General features: G+C 40.3%; 1 protein-coding gene across 14 annotated transcripts in view; it reads left to right on the top strand.

Annotated features, from left to right (window-relative positions):
* LOC135708360 (RNA binding protein fox-1 homolog 1-like) overlaps positions 1–19,151 on the top strand; it is a 953,484-nt gene that overhangs the window by 735,497 nt on the left and 198,836 nt on the right. The gene's annotated exons all lie outside the window — the stretch shown is intronic.

The raw sequence follows: 19,151 nt of genomic DNA, 5'->3' as shown, positions 1-19,151 counted from the left end.
AACGATTGAAGTGCATCCACTGTGATGTGATAACTTTATTATTTTTTTGCTGTTTATGATCAAAATATAAGCATTGGCAAATTTTTCAATTACCTTACGTTTTTAAAACTTTTTTGAACATCGTCGAAATTATAAAAATCTCGAACTCGGGTCACACAAACTTAAAATCCTCATTTTTTGCATAAATGTTCACATATTTTGGACTTAGTCTCTTGGAGATCTCCAGAATATCAAGAGAACTTTATTGAAATCTTTGATCAGCTAGAATATTTTAGGAATAATTCCTGATCAAGGAGCCATCTTAGCTGGGAGTTGAGAGATGTCATTTGAATATTTATACAGTTGGAAATCTTCAGAATATTACCAGATCAACCTGAAGTCTTGATCCCTGATAACTAGAAGTCTTGCAAGAATATTCAGTGGAATTTATTGAAATCTTCGGCCGTTTGGAGGATTTTTAAGTAATTTATAATCAACCTGCGATTTTGAGAGAGTATTTGAATGACATCATTCAAATTTATAACCATTTGAAGATCTTCAATATAATCCTCGATCAACCTGAACTCTTGAAGGAATATCCAGAATACCTTATTGATATGTAAGATTAGTTGGTGGTCTTACTAATAATCCCTAATAACTAAAAGTCTTGCAAGAATATTCAGAAGAATTTATTGAAATCTTCGGCAGTTTGGAGAATTTTTTAATAATTCCTGATGAACCTGCGATTTGTAGAGAGTATTTGAATGACATCATTCGAATTTATAATCATTTGATGATCTTCAGAATAATCCCCGATCAACCTGAAGTCTTGAAAGAATGTCCAGAGGAATTTATTGAAATCTTCATCCGTTTGGAGGATTTTGGAATAATCCTGATAAACCTACGATTTTGAGAGAATATCTGAATGACGTCATTTGAATGTTTAATCACTTGAAGATCTTCAGAATAATACCTGATCAATTTTGATTAGTCCTGTCGCATTAATGGCCCTTCGTTCATTTTCAACTTCTGTTCAATTCTCACACTGCCGTACTCTAGCGGAACTATCAATCTATCCTCTTCAGAACTTTATCTAGTTAATAAATTATCACACTAATACTCCGTTCACATTACAGCCTATATCACGTAATATAGGCTGTCTTGCAATGAGCACTCACACATAGGATTTCCAGTGAAAACTAGACGTATGAGTGCTCATTGCAAGACAGCGTATATCACGTGATGTACGCTGTAATGTGAACGGGGCATAAATCTTCAAGTATTGCATTTCCAACGAACTATGAAAATCGTTAGTCGATTGCTGAATTTATGTATGGGTCCAAATTAGGGGCATTTAGGCCGACATTAAATCCATTTCCCCTATATTTTTTGAAAAAATTCCATAAAAATGCTAAAAACTATTTTTTTTTTTGAAAATTTCAAGTTGCACACTTCAAAAATATAAAAAATTATAGAACAACAAAATTCGGTCAAATGTTTGAACTTTTAGCTTTGTTTTGGAAAATTTTGTACCGAAAAGAATTTTGCAATCTGTGCAAGATTTTACAATAAAAAATATAAAGATAAAGTTCAAAAATTTGTACAAAAGTTGCGATTTATGTTAATTAAAAATTGATCGTCTTGAAAATTTTGCAGAACATAGGAACAGGATATTTTTTGTTATTTAAGTTTTAAACACTTTTATGTTTTTTTACGCAAAATTACTTGATTATTTTTACCGTGTATATTTAACATGAACTCGAATAATATTATCCTACAACTTTATCTCAGATGTCATTTCGATTGGAAGTAACGTTTTCGAGTTATGATTTATTGAAAAAAATAGATTTTTGCAATATTAAAGGTGGCCAAATTTTAGCTCAAATGTAAATGATTTACCATAACAAACAATAATGGAAAGTTTCATGCAAACCGGAGAACGTCACGTCAGATCGATTCGTCATTTGGTGTGGAATTGCCCTGTAGCGATATTGCATTTATGAAGATCGACCATTTCATATTGAATAAGCCAGTTTGAAAATCTACTGTCATCTTGAATCCACCATTTTAAAAATATTCCATCATATTCGAATTTAAATTTTCATTGCAATAGTACACACTTTGAAATAACTATTTTTACATGAGACGTAATCCATCTTTGACGTAAATTATGGAACGTAAACAAACATGTTATGTAAAATTAAGTGTTCCCAAACCGAAAAATACGCAGCTCGACGAAAAGTACGCTGGATTGCATTAATTTTCACGTTTCTTTCAACTAATTCTTATGTCATTTGCGCCGCTTGCATGTGTCGGTCTCAGAGCACGGAAATTTACATGACTTTCTCGTAGTGTGTAGAGTTGGATGTATACCACAATATTACAGTTCGGAAGATGGGCAATAGACTGATGCAAAATGTAAAATTTTCGCTCCACAGTGCTCTTAAAATTGGAACTACTTTAGTAAGAAACTGACTTGGCACAAACCATTTCAAGTTTATGTGGGAATTACTATGGGAAAAGTTATGTTTTTGTTCATATCTATCTGACAATTCACCACATCACTATGCTTTTAAAAATGATAGCAGTGATTGTAGCAAATTTGTTCAGCTACAACTTTGTTGAAAACCATTTTTCAATCAAATGTAAGGAACAAAAGTTATGAATGATTCAAGTCACTGATGTCTTATGATTATGATCATTCAACTGTTCAGCAGGCAACATTGGTGTTTTTGGTGCGAAGAATAGAGCACAAATATCATGGCTACTATGTCACACTGCAGAATACAGTGTTGCCCACAGAACAGCTGCTTGATCATGCCATAAGATTATCAATCTCTTAAGCAATTAATAGCAATTTAATTTGACATTTGGATGAAAAACAATATTCAGCAAAGTAGTAGCTTAGAAAATTTCTCGTAAGAATAGTTATAGAATTTTTCGAAAAAGCAATGTGGAAAATGGGTAGAAGACAATGAACAAAAAGTTTGGTTTTCCCATAGTAATTTCCATACAAACTTCGAATAGTTTGTGCCAAGTCAATTTCTTACCAAATGAGTTTAAATTTTGGGAGCCTAATCAGGACCTGATTTGAAACCGTTTGAGGACTATGGAGCGAAAATTTCAAATTTTGCATCAGTCTAATGGGCAACTTCATCAAAGATCCTTCTTTTTTAATCCGCCATGGTGGATGGTCTTCAACACCATCTTGGAATTGAAATAGTCCCTGTAGTAGCAGAATTATCATCTTCAATTATATTGCATTTATGAAGATCACCCATTTGGTCAACTACCCGCAATCTTGAATTCATCATTTTGAAAATCATCCACCATCTTGGAATTAAAATCGGCATTTGCAATAGCAGATTTTCGTCACTATACAACAATATTGCATTCAGGAAGATTGCCCATTTTATCAAAAACCTGCTATCTTGAAAATCTTGTATCGTCTTAAATCCACCGTTTTGAAGATCATCCACCATCTTGCTTTCAAAAAGATCGACGATATTTTCAAATATCCGCCATATTGAAACCTCCATTCCGCATACCATGCGCCATCATGGATTTGAATTTTACATTGCATTATCGTTTGCGTTTAGAGAGATTGACCTTTTTTTTTTCTTCAAATATCCGCCATTTTGAAACCAATATTTGGAAAATCATCCGTCATCTTCGAATTAAAATTGTCATTTCAATAGAGCAGCTCAAGACCAAATGACGAATCGATCAGACTCTATTTGCATGAGACTATGCAAAGTTGTTTTTTAAGGGCAATCACACTTAGATTATTTTACAGGAGTCAGTATTTTGTACTGGGTTTTTGAATTGCTGAAAAAGTCGGTAAAAATTCAAATGACCGTTATCCGTAAGGAATCCAAGTCCAAGATCATGAAATCTTTTCTGTGTTTCGGAAGCATTTAAATGTTTCTAGGTCTGTAAACTTACATTCTAACATATCGAAAATTATTCCAGGCTTTCTTAATTTGTTTGTATGAGAGATTGCTAATTTCTAAGTCCAAGGATTTAAAAAAAAATCCTACCTACCTGAGTACCTAATGGGCGACGACTTGTTGAATTCAAATCTGCGCCGAACGAAGTAACCGTCTCCATTGGTCTCGGTCCTGAGCCAATCGCTTCCAGGCGCCTTGGACGTTCAAGGACCTTATGTCCTCCTCAACTGCACAAAGCCAACGCGTGCGTGGCCTACCCCGAAGCCGACGTCCTCTTCCGGGTTCCCTGCTGAATATTGACTTCGCTTGACGTTCTTCCGGCATTCGTGCCACATGCCCAGCCCACTGTAGCCTGCCGTGTTTTATAAGCTTCACAATATCCATGCCGTTATATACTTGGTACAACTCGTGATTCATGCGACGCCGCCAGATGCCACTGTCTAGTTTACCGCCGAGTATTGTTCGCAGCACTTTACGCTCGAAGACGCCGCAGCACTTTACGCTCTCCGATCGGCCTCTTTCAATGCCCACGATTCGTGGCCATAAAGGGCTACGGGCAGAATCAACGTCTTGTACAGCGCGAATTTCGTTTTCGTACGCAAGCTGCGGGACTTCAGCTGGCTACGCAACCCGTAGATAGCCTTGTTTGCGGCTGCAATACGCCTTTTCTCCTCGCGGGTATCATCATTATCGCACGTCACTAAAGTACCAAGATAAACAAATTCGTCGCCATCTAGCACCACTTCAGTACCAACACCACTATTGCTCCCACGCTTTCTACCGGCGACCATGTACTTCGTTTTGGTAGAATTTATCGTGAGACCAATCCTCGCTGTCTCCCTCTTAAAAGGCGCGAACGCCTCTTCCACTACTCTACGGTCGATTCCGATGATGTCGATGTCGTCCGCAAAACCAAGGAGCATGTGCGACTTTGTGATGATGGTACCGTTCCTCTGCACGCCAGCGATGTTGAATAGCAAGTTCGAAAGAGCATCTCCCTGCTTCAACCCATCTAAGGTCACGAACGAGGCCGAAATCTCGCCTGCAACCCGTACACATGATTTCGAACCATCCAGCGTTGCACGAATCAGCCTAATTAGTTTCGTTGGAAAACCGTTTTCTTGCATTATCTGCCATAGCTCGTTTCTCTTTACTGAATCGTACGCCGCCTTGAAATCTATGAACAGATGATGAGTCTGCAAGTTGTATTCCCGGAACTTCTCAAGGGTTTGACGCAGAGTAAACATTTGATCCGTCATTGATCGACCCTCACGAAAACCAGCCTGGTATTCGCCGACGAAGGATTCCTCAAGCGGTCTCAATCTGTTGAACAGAACACGTGATAATATTTTGTTCGCCGAATTCAAAAGCGTGATTGCTCTGTAATTGGCGCACTCCAGTCTGTGTCCCTTTTTGTAGAGGGGACAAACGAGACCATCCAACCAACTAGCGGGCAATTCTTCCTCCTCCCATATCTTGAGCAGTATACGATGGATCATCTGGTGCAGCTGCTCACTTCCGTGTTTGAGAAGTTCGGCCGGGAGCTCGTCCTTCCCCGCAGCCTTACTGTTTTTCAGCTCTCGTATCGCCTTTTTCACCTCTTCTAGCGTTGGTGATTCCACAGCTTGACCATCGTCGTCGATGTGTGTTCTGTTTGTAGATGCTCTCTCGTTCTCTCCGTTCAGCAACGTCTCGAAGTACTCATTCCACCTGGCAGCCACCATCGTTTTATCTGTCAGCAGATTACCTTCACGATCATAGCACATGGCGGGAGACGGCGCTGTATTACTCCTCACGCCATTGACAGTTGCGTAAAACCTTCGCATATCATTCTGCTCCATATTTTCTTGCGCCTCAGCAATAACGCGTTCCTCGTACTGCCTTTTTTTCCTGCGATGGGTTCGTTTCTCGACTGACCTTGCTGCCCTGTACCGCTCTCTGTTCTGACGGGTACCAGACACCAACATCCGGCTTCTGGCGACGTTCTTTTCCTCTGTCACTCGCTGGCACTCCTCGTCAAACCACCCGTTCCGGGGGCGCCTCTGAGCTGTACCTATCACCTCTCGTACTGTTGTGCTCACCGCTCCGTGGACAGCTTCCCACAGATTGTTGAGATTCTCGTTCACGTTGATTTCCGCTATCCGCTCATTCAGCTTCTGGTGGTACTCTGCAGCAACACCATCTACTGTCAAACGCTGGATCTTGAAACGCATCGATCTCCGGTTTCTCAAACTCGTAACGGTCGATAGACGCGCTTGAATTTTCGCGACAACGAGGTAGTGATCCGAGTCGATATTAGGACCCCTGAAGGTCCTGACATCTACGACATCCGAGAAATGCCGACCATCCACCAACACGTGGTCGATCTGGGAGCAAAGTGGGTGCTACTGATGGCCATATCACGAGCAGCAGCGAAGTTTATCAGCTTCAGGCCATTATCATTCGTTGCAGAGTGAAGGCTCTCTGTTCCAATGATTGGGCGAAAGAATTCCTCTCTTCCGACCGATGACAATCTTCACGTCGTGTTTAGGGCACTCATCATAGGTTTTATCCAGGCTTTCATAAAACGCGTCCTTCACGTCATCGGATTTATCGTTAGTCGGTGCGTAGATGTTGAGCAGGCTGTAATTGTAGAATTTGCCACGAATCCTCAAAACGCAGATGCGCTCGCTAACCGGTTTCCACCGCATAACCCGCTTCATCTGTTTCCCAATCACTACGAAACCAACTCCGTGTGCTGCTCTATCGCCACCGCTGTAGTAGATATGGTATTTGAACTTTGTGTTGGCGCCCTGAATTCACGTTCTCCAGATCTAAGCCACCGTACTTCTTGAATAGCAGCCACACTCACATTCACCTTTTGCAGTTCACGGGCCAGAAGGCCCACTCGTCCAGGTTCATTTAACGTTCTGACATTCCAAGAACCGAGTTTCCATTCATTGTCCTTATTTCGTTGCCGTTGGGTCAGTTGCCGAAAATTCCGTTTGTTTTTTTCTTCTTCTGACTTTATTTTTCTGAGTACTTTTATAATTCAGTATGCTACCGTACCAGGGTCGCGATACCTACATCGTGTTGATGGGGCTGCCATCTTAGGTTTAGTTGACACGATTCAACATTTCTTGTTTCAGCCACTGGATGCCAGACAGACGCTCGGGTTATTGTGTAGATGGGGCTGCCATCTTGGATTTAGCTATTGTTGGACGCTCTTTCCCCTGTGGTATGGTGAGGTTTAAAAAAAATCCATTATCTCTAAAATTTATCGCAGAATCTTACAACCTTTTCAAGATCGAAATTTTAAGTCACAAACGAATGTGAAGTGTTCTATGTCGTGTACTTTCCAAGTAGGTAAATTTTCCTCGCCCCAGTATAATGAGAATTCGAGATCTGTGCCCTAAAATTTTCAAAATTTCTCCGAGAATCCAACCTTTCACATCCAGAATTTCATTCTAATAAGCAATTCGCGATCTGAATCTAAATTCAACTAAGTGAATGGTTTGTTTCCAAAAAATCGATGCAAAAATGAGTACTGTGCTAGGAAATGGCGGTTAGAAATGAACTGTGCTGTTAATTATTGAATTAATAGTGATTTTTCGAAATCAAATTTACGGGAACCTTATTTTAAAGAAGCTTTAAAAATGCTCCTGGTGGGTTGTGAGTTTATAATATTTCTCAATACATGTCGCAATCATCATTGACCGATCCGGTCAATAAATGTCACTATTGATCACATATTTTATTGTTTTCAAGTCACTAAAGTCATTGTATCAAATACCCACTACCACTGCAATTTGAATTTGGGTGTGTTTCGAACGGGTATGGATTCTAAACGAATGGAAAGGCATTACCTTTCGCCTAAAAGATAGACAGTATTTCTTTTGAGTGAACAAAGGTGCGATGGCCCTGCGCACGTCACCGTTCTACCCACACATGAAGATCCTACTCCGAATCGTGTCGGGCAACCAAACAAACGAACTTTGAACCGAGAGAGAAAGCCAAGTTTTCTCCGGTTTCCGGTGAAAATCAGCTACCGCATCTACTGCAAACAGAGCGTACGAGAAAAAAGAAGAAAAAAGAAGAACCGAAAACTTTCCTTTGCACCCCTCGTTCTTCGCTCGGTCCCCGGCGGAACCGGAACAAATAATATTCACAATATATTTGCTTTCTTTCGGCTTTTTGATGTTCAACTAACCATATCCGGGCGGCGGATTGAGAGGTGGCAAGGGAGGTACTCGGGGTTGTTGGAAGTGAGGTTCGAAATGGCAAATAAAAATTCACTTGCCTCTTTCCGTTTGATGCGGTTTGCTATTGTGTATTGGAATAAGTGCAAAACTTTAAACGAAATTCTATCCCCGCATTGAAAACCCGGAAAATTTCGGCAATAGAACAACCGGTTTTTGCTTTGGTTATGCTTTCTGCTCAACAAACACTCGATGATGGCTTTGATCGAGCGGAAGTGAATGGCATCTAACAAATAAAAAATGAAAAAGAAGTGGCTCCAAAAACGGGTCACCGGTGCCATGTCAGGCGGTGTTGTTTCCAGTGCCTTCATTATTCTATAAATATACGCTCCTCTATTAAAGCAAATATTGATTGTCAGGGTGTAAATTTGCAGCCAGCCCGGCCGACGAAAATAGGTTGAAGTGCTGCGGCATTTTATCGATTTTGATTTGTTTGTTGATGTTCAGGCCAGGGGCAACCTGGAGGCCAATGGAGACGCATGGTTAGTGGTGGGAATTTGGTTTTGTTAAATCGGTTTCTAAGATTTGAAATCATAGCTGTCAATAGTTCGACATTTTTGGACCATTTCTAATACAACTAACTAGTCGTGTCGCTTGAAAAGGTAAAAACCAAACAAAAACGCAACACTAATTAGAGGAAAATAATTTCCTTACAGAAAAAGCAACTTTTCAGTTTTTCCGCTGCTTTATAAACAAGATACACATTAGTACTTGTGCTAACTAAAGTTTTACAAGCTCTCTAAATGTCTCTTCCTATCACTTTTCCTTTGCCTGACGCAACCATCCTTGCAATTTTTTTTTTCTCCTCAACAAAAGCATAGTTTTCCCCCCATTTTCGTTTCCATTCGCAAGCAAGCACATGGAAGCAGGAAAAACTTGTGAACGCTTATTAAAAAGTTTCTACTTTTTTTTTATCCCGGAACAAACACAGCTAGCACATTCACTCACAAAGCAAGGCACCCAAGAAAGGTGCCTCTAACTGGACTGCCTTGCAGCGGTGGTGCTACAACATAGCAGTTAGTCCTTTCCCGGGGAGAGTTGGAAGTGCGAACAAAGGGCAAGTATCAGAAGATTTGGCGCTACGTGGTTTGATTGTTTCTCCCGGACCAGAAATTTGTGGCATCGCGAGTGAAAATTTTAATTTCTGTTTATTTACGCGGTGATGAGAACGGCGCTGATCTATTGTTAGGGTTTTGCGATGTGCATTGCTTTTGTGCACGGAGTGACTTGAAAAATAAAAGTGAAGTAAAGTGATATTTGGTTGTTGTGTGGTTGGAGTGGAGAGAAAAATATGCGTAGAAGCATCTGGAATGTACTCCCGGGTGAAGTGATTTGGTGAGTACGTTCCAGTTGAAGATTGTTGACAAGTGTATTTGTGGTGATGCAAATCATTGTTTAGATGACGCATGGCTTCAAACATTGTGTGTATCCAAATAAAACATATTACATACTAAATACGCACAGGGCATCGTCTGCTGACTATTGCCGCGGGTATATCGTGGGAGTCCCAGGTACCCGGTTCAAGCTTTAGTTGGCGGCGGTGGCTCTTCTTGACCTTCTACCCCCTGAGTAGTTAGTGTGAATAATGGCGTCTATGTGATGTTTTGCTGTACCTGTTATGGACATTTAGTGCATCCTGTTCCCTTAACTTGTTGAGGACACCCTGTCTTGCCTCAGAAGTTACCCTTTTTGAAGTACTAGTCTTCACAACATAAAGGGCACCATTACGGAGCATGAGATTTGATCAAATTATTTGCAGTTCTACTTGTCCAACGCCCCCGGCTGGGTGAGGGATAGAGGATGACACACACACACAGAGTTGGAAGTGCGAACAAAGATTCCGGTGAAAGCGTCAAAGAATAACAATTTGAACAAAACTTGAACGGCTCTCCTTCAATGCTTTCTTCTAGCTCGACGAGCGAGGGTCAAGAAATGCAAACTGAACTGGCCCGGGTAAACAGTAAAAATTCCACCACTTTTTAGGCGTAGAATTTTTAATTGAGATCCGACCCGGTTGAATCTTACTCAATCTGACGTGCTGAAAAAAAAATACAAACCGAAATTCCCGTGGCATAACCTGGACGGCAACAATCATCCGCGAATCCCCTCGGTCTGGTCGGTCACTTTCGACTCGGTTGCACGATATCCGTCCGAGGAAAATTTACCATTCTGCCGAAAGTCGAGCAAGCTTTGAATAAATTATAGGTACTGCGCTGCTCTCGTGTGGGAATTCGGAGGTAGCAGCAACCGGGTCTCCGAAAAAGGAAACAATTACAGAGCGCAGCCAAATGGGATCCAGTGGAAGATGGTTTTCGTTTCGTTATCGTCCGACGAGTATGCTCCTCCGGATCGACTAACTTTCCCGTGCTAACGAGGGGGACCTTTTCCCCGACGGTGCAGCTTGCTGTTGTTGCTTGTGTTGGAAATTACTCGGAAGAAGGCCTTCAACTCTAAAGGGAAAATGTGCGGAAAATCCTCTAACAGTTGGATAATTGTTCACAAACTAGTGGATGGAAGATATCCTTAAATTTTCATGTGATCTCATAATTGGAAATTGCACCACAAAATCACATAAACCTTGTGTGTCCAATGAAATCTATATGATGACTGCCATAATATTGATGTGATCACATGAATGTTATGCGAAATTCTGATAAAAATCATTAATTTTGTTAATGAAAAAATATTATGTGCATTCCCATGGGAGAACTTTTGTCAGTATACACACTATTTTGAAGCTTTACGAAACCCTTCGAATGCGTTTAGTCTGGCGTTTCCAGAGATTACAGGTGTATTTATAAAATAAAAAAAAAAACCTTCATCGATATCGACGAATTGTCTTTTCACCGCTACTTTTAAAATTTGCTGGCTAGGGAAGGTGTGCAATATTTAAGATTTATAAAACTGAGTCTACCGAATCACAGAAGTTTAGAAATAAACAGCATTTCGTAAATGAAACATCATATTTGATATGAGAGAACTTCGTAAAAGTTAATGAAACTTCATACATTTTCAGGAAATTTCGCAGAACTTTATGTAGAAATCTTCTTAAATCTTCTGAAAAATTTCTAGAAGTGCAGTAAATTTTATGAGGGTCAAGCTAACTAAGTAAAAAATACAGAGAACTTCGTAGATCTTCAGTGAACTTCGTAGTACTTCAGCGAACTTCATAGAAGTGCTGAGTTTGCTGTAGAACTTCTGCTGATTTTGTAAAAGTTCAGGAAACTCCGTAGAAATTTATCAAAATTTGTAGAAGTTGTTGCTTAAGAGAAACGATTAATTTTAAAGAAATTTTGGAACTGCGTTGAAGTTTAGGGATTTTTCATTAACTTTACTAAACTTTAAAGTTATTGATTTCCATCAAAGCGAGTTTCACGTCAACACATTCCTGCCCATTCCTTTCTTGACCTGTGGTCGGGCGCGGCCGGTGCTGATGTTGCCTAGTTTTAGATCACCAGTTTTTACACATTGAGGATTTTTTTCGTGTTGAGCACCAATGCTACCGACGCCAAGGAGGAAGCTCCCACACCTGTACTCTAACACCTATCAACCCATCAACTAATGGACCGGGGAAAGGTGTGATCAGAGATTGTATGCCTCAGCAAATCCCGGCGGCGCCGATTGGGATTGACCCCAGGCCCTTTGGGGTGAGAAGCAATCACGCATACCACTACACCACAGGCGCCGCTGGATTGACGTCCTGAATCTCAAGAAATTGTCTTCATCCTTGATCTTGAATTTCCGTGCACGGAGTCTTGAAAAGTTTTCAATGTTTGAATTCTCCAAATTATTTCTTAGGAAATCTTTGCAAATTTGTCAAGGATTTGCTTAGGATCATTCCAAAAAGCCTTAAGAATTACTTTTACTTTCAAGGTTCCCCCCTCAATAATCTTATGATTCTGTTCGGAATTCTGTTGAAATTTACTCCATAACAGTTTCGGAATGCTGTGCACAACATTTATTTATTTATTTATTTTATTCTTATTTCATCTGACTTTTTTCAGTCTTGATGAAATCTAGGATGGGGAAAAGCCTCTTTGAGTAAACCATTCAGTTGGCTCAAAGAGGCGTAAAAACCCCATGTCTTTACATACATATAACAATAAATAAAATTACAAATAGTCAATACACAGAATACGTTGAATACAAATGAATACAAATGACAAACATATTAAAAGCTAAGTCAATAATCTAAAATAATTGAACACAACAATCTGCAAATGCGTCGCAGCTCACGCGTCGGAGGGTTGGAAACTCGGCGTAGTGTTGTAGAACGACCGCTGTGCATTGAGGCGGCGTTGAAAAGTGGCAGCAAAAACATTGAAGTCAAATTGAGCTTGAGCTTGAGCTTGAGCTTGATTGACCGCCCACGGTTGCTACTCTGTTATTGCCAGACCAGCTGTAATTACACAGAGAACCAATAGACGATGCTTGGGACTAGCAATCATCCTCAATGTGTAAAAACTGGTGATCTTAAATTAGACAATACCAGCGCCGGCCGCGCCCGAACACAGGTCAAGAAAGGAATGGGAAGGATTGTGTTGACATGACACTCGCTTTGATGGAAGCCGAGAACACCTCTGCACTTCCACGAGGAATCACTGGGATGTTGGATAAGAGGGTTGGGTTTGCAGCAGGGTTCGTTTTGGTAAACGATAAGCTGAATTGATGTCCTAACAATCATATAACGCGAAGGAGCTTGGGACTAAACCCACAATCTTCTGCTCAGTAAGCAAAAACGTTTGCCACTAGGCAGACGAGCACCTTTTTAATCACCGAGTTGCTGTTATTACCATGTAGTCATATTAACAAATAAAACGATTGACGAATCTTGAATGTGGATGGGCCTGAGATTAGACTCATGATGTTCTGCTCAGTAAGCAAAAACGGTTGCTCTAAGGCCACCGAGCCCCTCATATCACATAATATCGTTGCTCAAATTTGTGTATCCATTCAAACCCGGAACCAACGACAACAACGAGTTTCGCAAAATACACGATACACAAGCGATTTTACCATAAATCTCTTTGATATGTAAGGACCTGGGACCGCGTTTTTCTGCTCAGTAAGCAGGTCACTGTAACCGATGATCTTTCAAATCCGAAAACTAAAAACTACGAAAAAGTACTTAGGCCTTCATTAAGTTTCACTTTCACGCGACGTTCAATGACAGGGTCCTATCCAGGATTACATTTGAAAAATCCAAATCTGGCCAACGCCCACCCTAAACCTAAACCTGTTCTAATCCACCTGAAATGACTAACGAATGGAAGACTTTGACTACCCAGCCATGCAATAGTCTCATTCCGTGCCTTATGACAACTTGATGATTCTATTGCGCTCATCTTTTGGCACCACCCAGGGGAGACTTGGTCCTGTACCCAATGCTTAACTTATCTCCATTCCACTCAACTACTCGCAATTTCTTGTGATATAGTGGGCGGAATATTATTATATGAGACAATTCAATGCAGACGTCTTTCCAAATTTGGCAGATCGACAGGTAATCGGTGAGTTACCACGATAGTTGCTATTCAACAACTCGACAACGTCCCATCGTCAACGCCTGCTATGAGAATTTCCCATTGCAGGCGCCAACGAAATGACGTCATCGAGCTATCGATCAACTACCCTGGTTATCGCCTGGTACCTTATAGCACGATGCTAGGAGGCGAACCGGAAGAATCGATGAGCTACCTCTCCCCCGGCAGCAGAAACATTGAAGTCAAATTGTCCACTAACATCGTTAAACCGAGGAGACATTATCCTGATAGGATCGTGTTGACCATAACGGCTGTTCCGGGTAGCAAGGTGCAGGAAATTACGTTGCCTCAAAGGTCTTTGCGGCGCATAAACGTGCAATTCAGCAAGAATATCTGGGGCATCGATTTCATTGGTCATTACCTTAGCGACGAAGATGGCTTGCAAATTGGATCTTCGCTTCTCCAGAGTATCGATGCCTAACAGCATACAACGATGTTCATATGGAGGAAGATTTGACGAATCACGCCAGGGTAAGTGGCGAAGAGCGAGGCGCACAAACTTTTTCTGCACCACCTCGATACGGTCAATCCAGTTTCTGTTGTACGGGCACCATACCAGCACGGATGATTCCAAAATAGATCGAACCAGTGCACAGAAAAGGGACTTCAGGCAGAGAGGATTACGAAATCCATCAGCAAGCTTAAACATGAAGCCGAGCTGTTTATTGGCTTTTGCAATCACGTCTTCGTAATGCGGTCGGAAACTGAGTTCGCGGTCCAATATCACACCGAGATCCCTAACCTGATACAAGCGCTCGAGAGTTTGTCCACACATGCTGTAGTTGAAATTGATTGGTTGCCGCTGCTTGCTGAATGATATTGTGTTGCATTTGGCTATGCATAAATCGAGAAGGTTTCGTTTGCTCCAGTCCTCGAACAAATCTAATAACCTCTGCAACTCCAGGCAATCCTCAGTGCACGTGATGATCATAAAGATCTTAACATCGTCGGCATAAAATATTCGCTGTCTACGTGGCAACACAAAGGCAATGTCATTTATGAATAATGAGAAAAGCAGCGGTCCAAGATTACTCCCTTGCGGTACACCAGAAGGAATCATAAACGGCTCCGAATGTGACGAACCAATCCTTACTCTCACAGATCTTTCAGACAGATATGATCTAAAACAGCTAACAAGCACGGAAGATACCCCCAGCTTCTCGAGTTTTTGCAACAGGATATCATGATTCACACGATCGAATGCAGCCTTGAAGTCCGTGTATACGGCGTCCACTTGTGAACCAGCGTCCATAGAGCGTATGCAGAGTGAGGTGAACTGAGTGAGTTTCGGGTAGAATCCATGCTGGGCACATGAAATGTAGTTTTTGGTGGCTTCAAAGAGATCGTTGTTTACAATTATTTCAAAAACCTTAGAGCAAGCGCTCAAGGACGTTATTCCACGGTAGTTGACGACGTTACATTTTTCACCCTTTTTGTGAATCGGTGACAGAAACGAAGTTTTCCATCCAGCAGGAAATTTTTGCTGTTGGAACGAGAGATTGAACAGTTTTACTAACGGTGTCATCAGAGAACTCGAGCAGTTTTTCAACACAGATGAAGGAATCCCATCAGGACCGGGTGACACGGAATGTTTGAGCTTACGTAATGCATTTTCGACATGCTGCTCGCTGATCTGGAAAATTCCAAAGTCGATGCTGTCTAGCGGCGTATCACGAACAGCAGCCTCTATCTGCGATGGCGTAGCAGGCGTATTTGAGAAGACATTCTTGAAGTGTTCAGCAAAGATCTCACATTTACTAGAGGCTGTGCTAGCAAATTGGTCGCCGAAATACATGGACGTTGGCAATCCATCTTCCTTGCGTTTAGTACGAACAAAAGACCAGAACTGTTTGGGATGTAGACGTAAATTTCTCTGCGTACGATCAACGTATCGAGCATACAATAGACGGTTATACCGTGTGTACTTGTTACTGGCCATTACAAAGCGATGTTTGGAGTGCTGCGAACGACTCCGACTATACGTTCGAAGTGCAGATTGCCTACGGCGCTTCAACTGGCGGAGGCTCCTGTTCGTCCAAGGAGGCTTCAGTGGAGGGCGCTGAAAAGGCACGTGAGCTTCGATGACTTGACGTATCTCCGTGTTGAAAATACATACAATATCGTCCAGATCCTGATCAGAATCCAAAAATTGCCAATCGATTGATAATAGCGCATCATTCATCGAACTATAATCAGCCCGACAAAAATCGAACCGGCAGTCGTCTAGAGATGGTTCAAATGACACTGGTACCGAAATAGAAACGGTGACGTCAATAGCAGGATGTGGAGTATCGATTTCTACGAGCGATTCAGCCGCTTCGGATACGCAACAGCTTGATAACGCTGAGTCATTCACGAGTACTAAATCGAGAATCCGTGAACTGGAGTTCTTCACAGTATTGATTTGTGTCAGACCCTGGAAGCAGAAGGCATCGTACAATGCACAACTAGCATTCGTTAATCTCGATGGATGGGAATATATTGTGAGGCCACCATCCTCTGATGGTACCCAGTGCATTTCAGGATGATTATTGTCTCCAAACTGGAAAGCAAGGTCATGAGGTCTCAAGCCAGAAAGGATTGAATCAATGGAGTCAGTATGCTGCTGTATGAGCGACAGGTCGTCTCTGCAATCAGGTGATAGATAAAGCACTCCAATGCTGGCATCATAGTTCTGCAGTTTGATTTTGATCCAAAGCTGCTCGAGTGCATTACTTATCGGAGCTGGATCAATACAGCAACACAATTTAGAAGAGACGGCTATCAATACACCTCCACCACGAGTTTTTCGACTGTTCAAAGAGCTACGATCTGTCCTGAACACAGTGTAAGAGTCGTGGAATAATTGAGTAGACAAGATGCAATCGTTCAGCCAAGTCTCAGTTAGCACGATAACATCATATTCCGAGTCAGTTGTAGCTAAGAAGAAAGAATCTATCTTTGTCCGAAGTCCTCGTGCATTCTGATAGTAAATGCGTAGCTCGGAAGTTGTTGAGGAAGGATTGTCACAAACTTCTCGTCCGTTCCTCGGCAGAATGCAATGAATTTGAGTGGGTGTTGCGCTGAAATCCTAATGTTGATCACGAGGAGAATCACCGAGAAAGCACGCATACTTGCCTGAAAAGCCGGGATGGGAGACCCTCGCCCTATCTCCGACCACAGGGCCGGAACGACTTGGAGCAGTTCCACGCCAAATGACGAATCGGAAAAACACAACCTTCTCCGATTTGCATAAAACTTTGCATAATTGAACTAAGGGGAAATTCGCATTAGAAACAACGAAATTTTTAGTATTTCAGTTCGTAGAAGATTCTACAACATTCTTAGAAGTTTAGCGAACATCATAACTTATATTATCAGAAACGAATAAAATTTCTAATCATACTAGCCAGCTGAAACTTGTGTCCTTCTATTAATACAAGCTGACACTTGTACACACTTTAAAACAAAAAGACGTGAACAGGAAAAATTGCAAATAAATAAATTTCTAAGTCGGCCTTCTCCGATTTAAATGGAACTTTGCGTAATTGTTTGTTATGGGCAACGATTCGCATTTTCGCTAAAATTCGGCCATTTTGGAATTTTTAAAAATAGCGTCTTTAAAAATTTTCAAAAAAATTTAACACTGAAACGGAATTTTTGATCGAAATGACGTCTGAGATATAGTTGTAGAAGAAAAATAATGTCTTTTTGGGAAAAATAAACAAAACATGTTTTTTCATGATTCATGTTATGTAAAAATTAAAAAAAAATAATGTTAAAAACCCAATTAAATTTTAAGAATAATCAAACCCATGGACAATTGAAAACTGAAATCAAAAATCGTAGAACAAGAATTTTTGGTAACATTTTTGAACTTTTTGTTTATTTTTTCACAGAAAATGATTTAAAATCGCTCAAACATTGTTTTCTAAGTAATTTATGCTAAAACGTTTTAACAACAAGTTCAAAGATGTGTCCAAAATGTCTTGTTCTAAAATTGTTGTCAATTTTTCAGTGTCCATAATTTAAAACATTCTAAACCAAAAATCGGACAGGGACATTTTAAAATATTTAGTTTAATTTTTTTCTTGAAATTTAAAAAAAAATGTTATCTTTTCCAGAAAATATTATTATTCTCTACAGTTTTTTCTCAGACGTTAATTAGATCAGAAGGGCCGTGGTACATTTTTTTTATCTCAAAGAAGCCATTTTGAAAACTTTACAAGATTCACATTTTTGATATCATTGCTCATAAGTTTCATGCAAAATTTTTCTAGAAAATTTTCTAGAATTAACGATAAGAGAACTTTGAGAACGTCCAACGAACATTCTATGAGTTATAGGTAATTCGTACAAGTTCTGCAAACTTGGTAGAAATTTGGTTGGAAAGTTAAGGGATTGGGGGCGACCCCGGTGTTGTAGTTAACATTCATACCTCTCACGCCAAAGTCACGAGTTCAAATCTCACCCCCGGACAAGTCACGAACGACCCAAGAGTGTTAAAGTGACTATAATAATAATAATAAAAATAATGTTAAGGGATCTTCATAGATGCTCAGGGAACTTCGGATAACCTAAATTGATTGTAAAGAAGTTCATGAAATGAGTTTCAGTTCAAGAAACTTCGTGGAAGTCATTCCCTTGGAGTTCTTATCGGTATTCCTTTGTATCTCTTGCTAATTTCCTATGAATTTCGACGGAATTCACTTGGAATTCTTCTTAAAACTCCACTCAGTATTCGATTATTTTCTTTCAGGCTCCCTTGAAATTTTCTCCATAACAATCTAGAAATTCTCCGCATGCAACTTTTATAAATTCAATTTATAATTCTCTTAGAATTGTACCAGAATTTTTTTGAACTAGCATTCCGATGACATTCCCGGCGAAACACTTGATTTACAAGTCTCCTTAAGATTCGTCAGAAACGTCCGTTGAAACTGAAATTTCCTTCAAAATCACTCCTCAGAATTTATCCTTATAATTCCTTTGGCGCTAAAAGTAAAATTGCTATTTTCTTCAATTAATTTAAATCTATGTTTAGAGTTATCCTCAAAATTCCGTTCAGAATATCCTTTGGATTCTTCTTAAAATTCACCTGCAGCTATTTTCACTGTTTCCTTAATATTTTACTCAAAATTATCAAGGAATTCTCCCTCAAACTCCCTTATAAATATCCTAAAACGTACGAGAAATTCGCCTCAGGGCTTCCTGGGAATTTTTACAAGAATTCCTTTTAAATTCCTTTGAAATTCTCATAATAGATTCTTGGAATTTTTTGGAAGTAACATAATTCTGAAAAAGTCTTAACAAATTCTCCAAGACCCTAAGAATCTTAAAATTTGTTTTATAATCTGGTACCTTCTTTTTCGTTGTCTCAGAATGCTGAATTGCTGCTGATTCCATAATCTTGAAAAGTTGACTATGTCCGGATCTAGATTTCAAATTCCAAATCAATTTCC

Source organism: Ochlerotatus camptorhynchus, unplaced genomic scaffold, assembly GCF_037179485.1.
Source record: "Ochlerotatus camptorhynchus isolate MF236.1 unplaced genomic scaffold, CSIRO-AGI_Acam_v1.1 ptg000330l, whole genome shotgun sequence".
NCBI classification, from domain to species: Eukaryota; Metazoa; Arthropoda; class Insecta; order Diptera; family Culicidae; genus Ochlerotatus; species Ochlerotatus camptorhynchus.
This window is presented reverse-complemented; position numbering and strand designations above follow the sequence as displayed.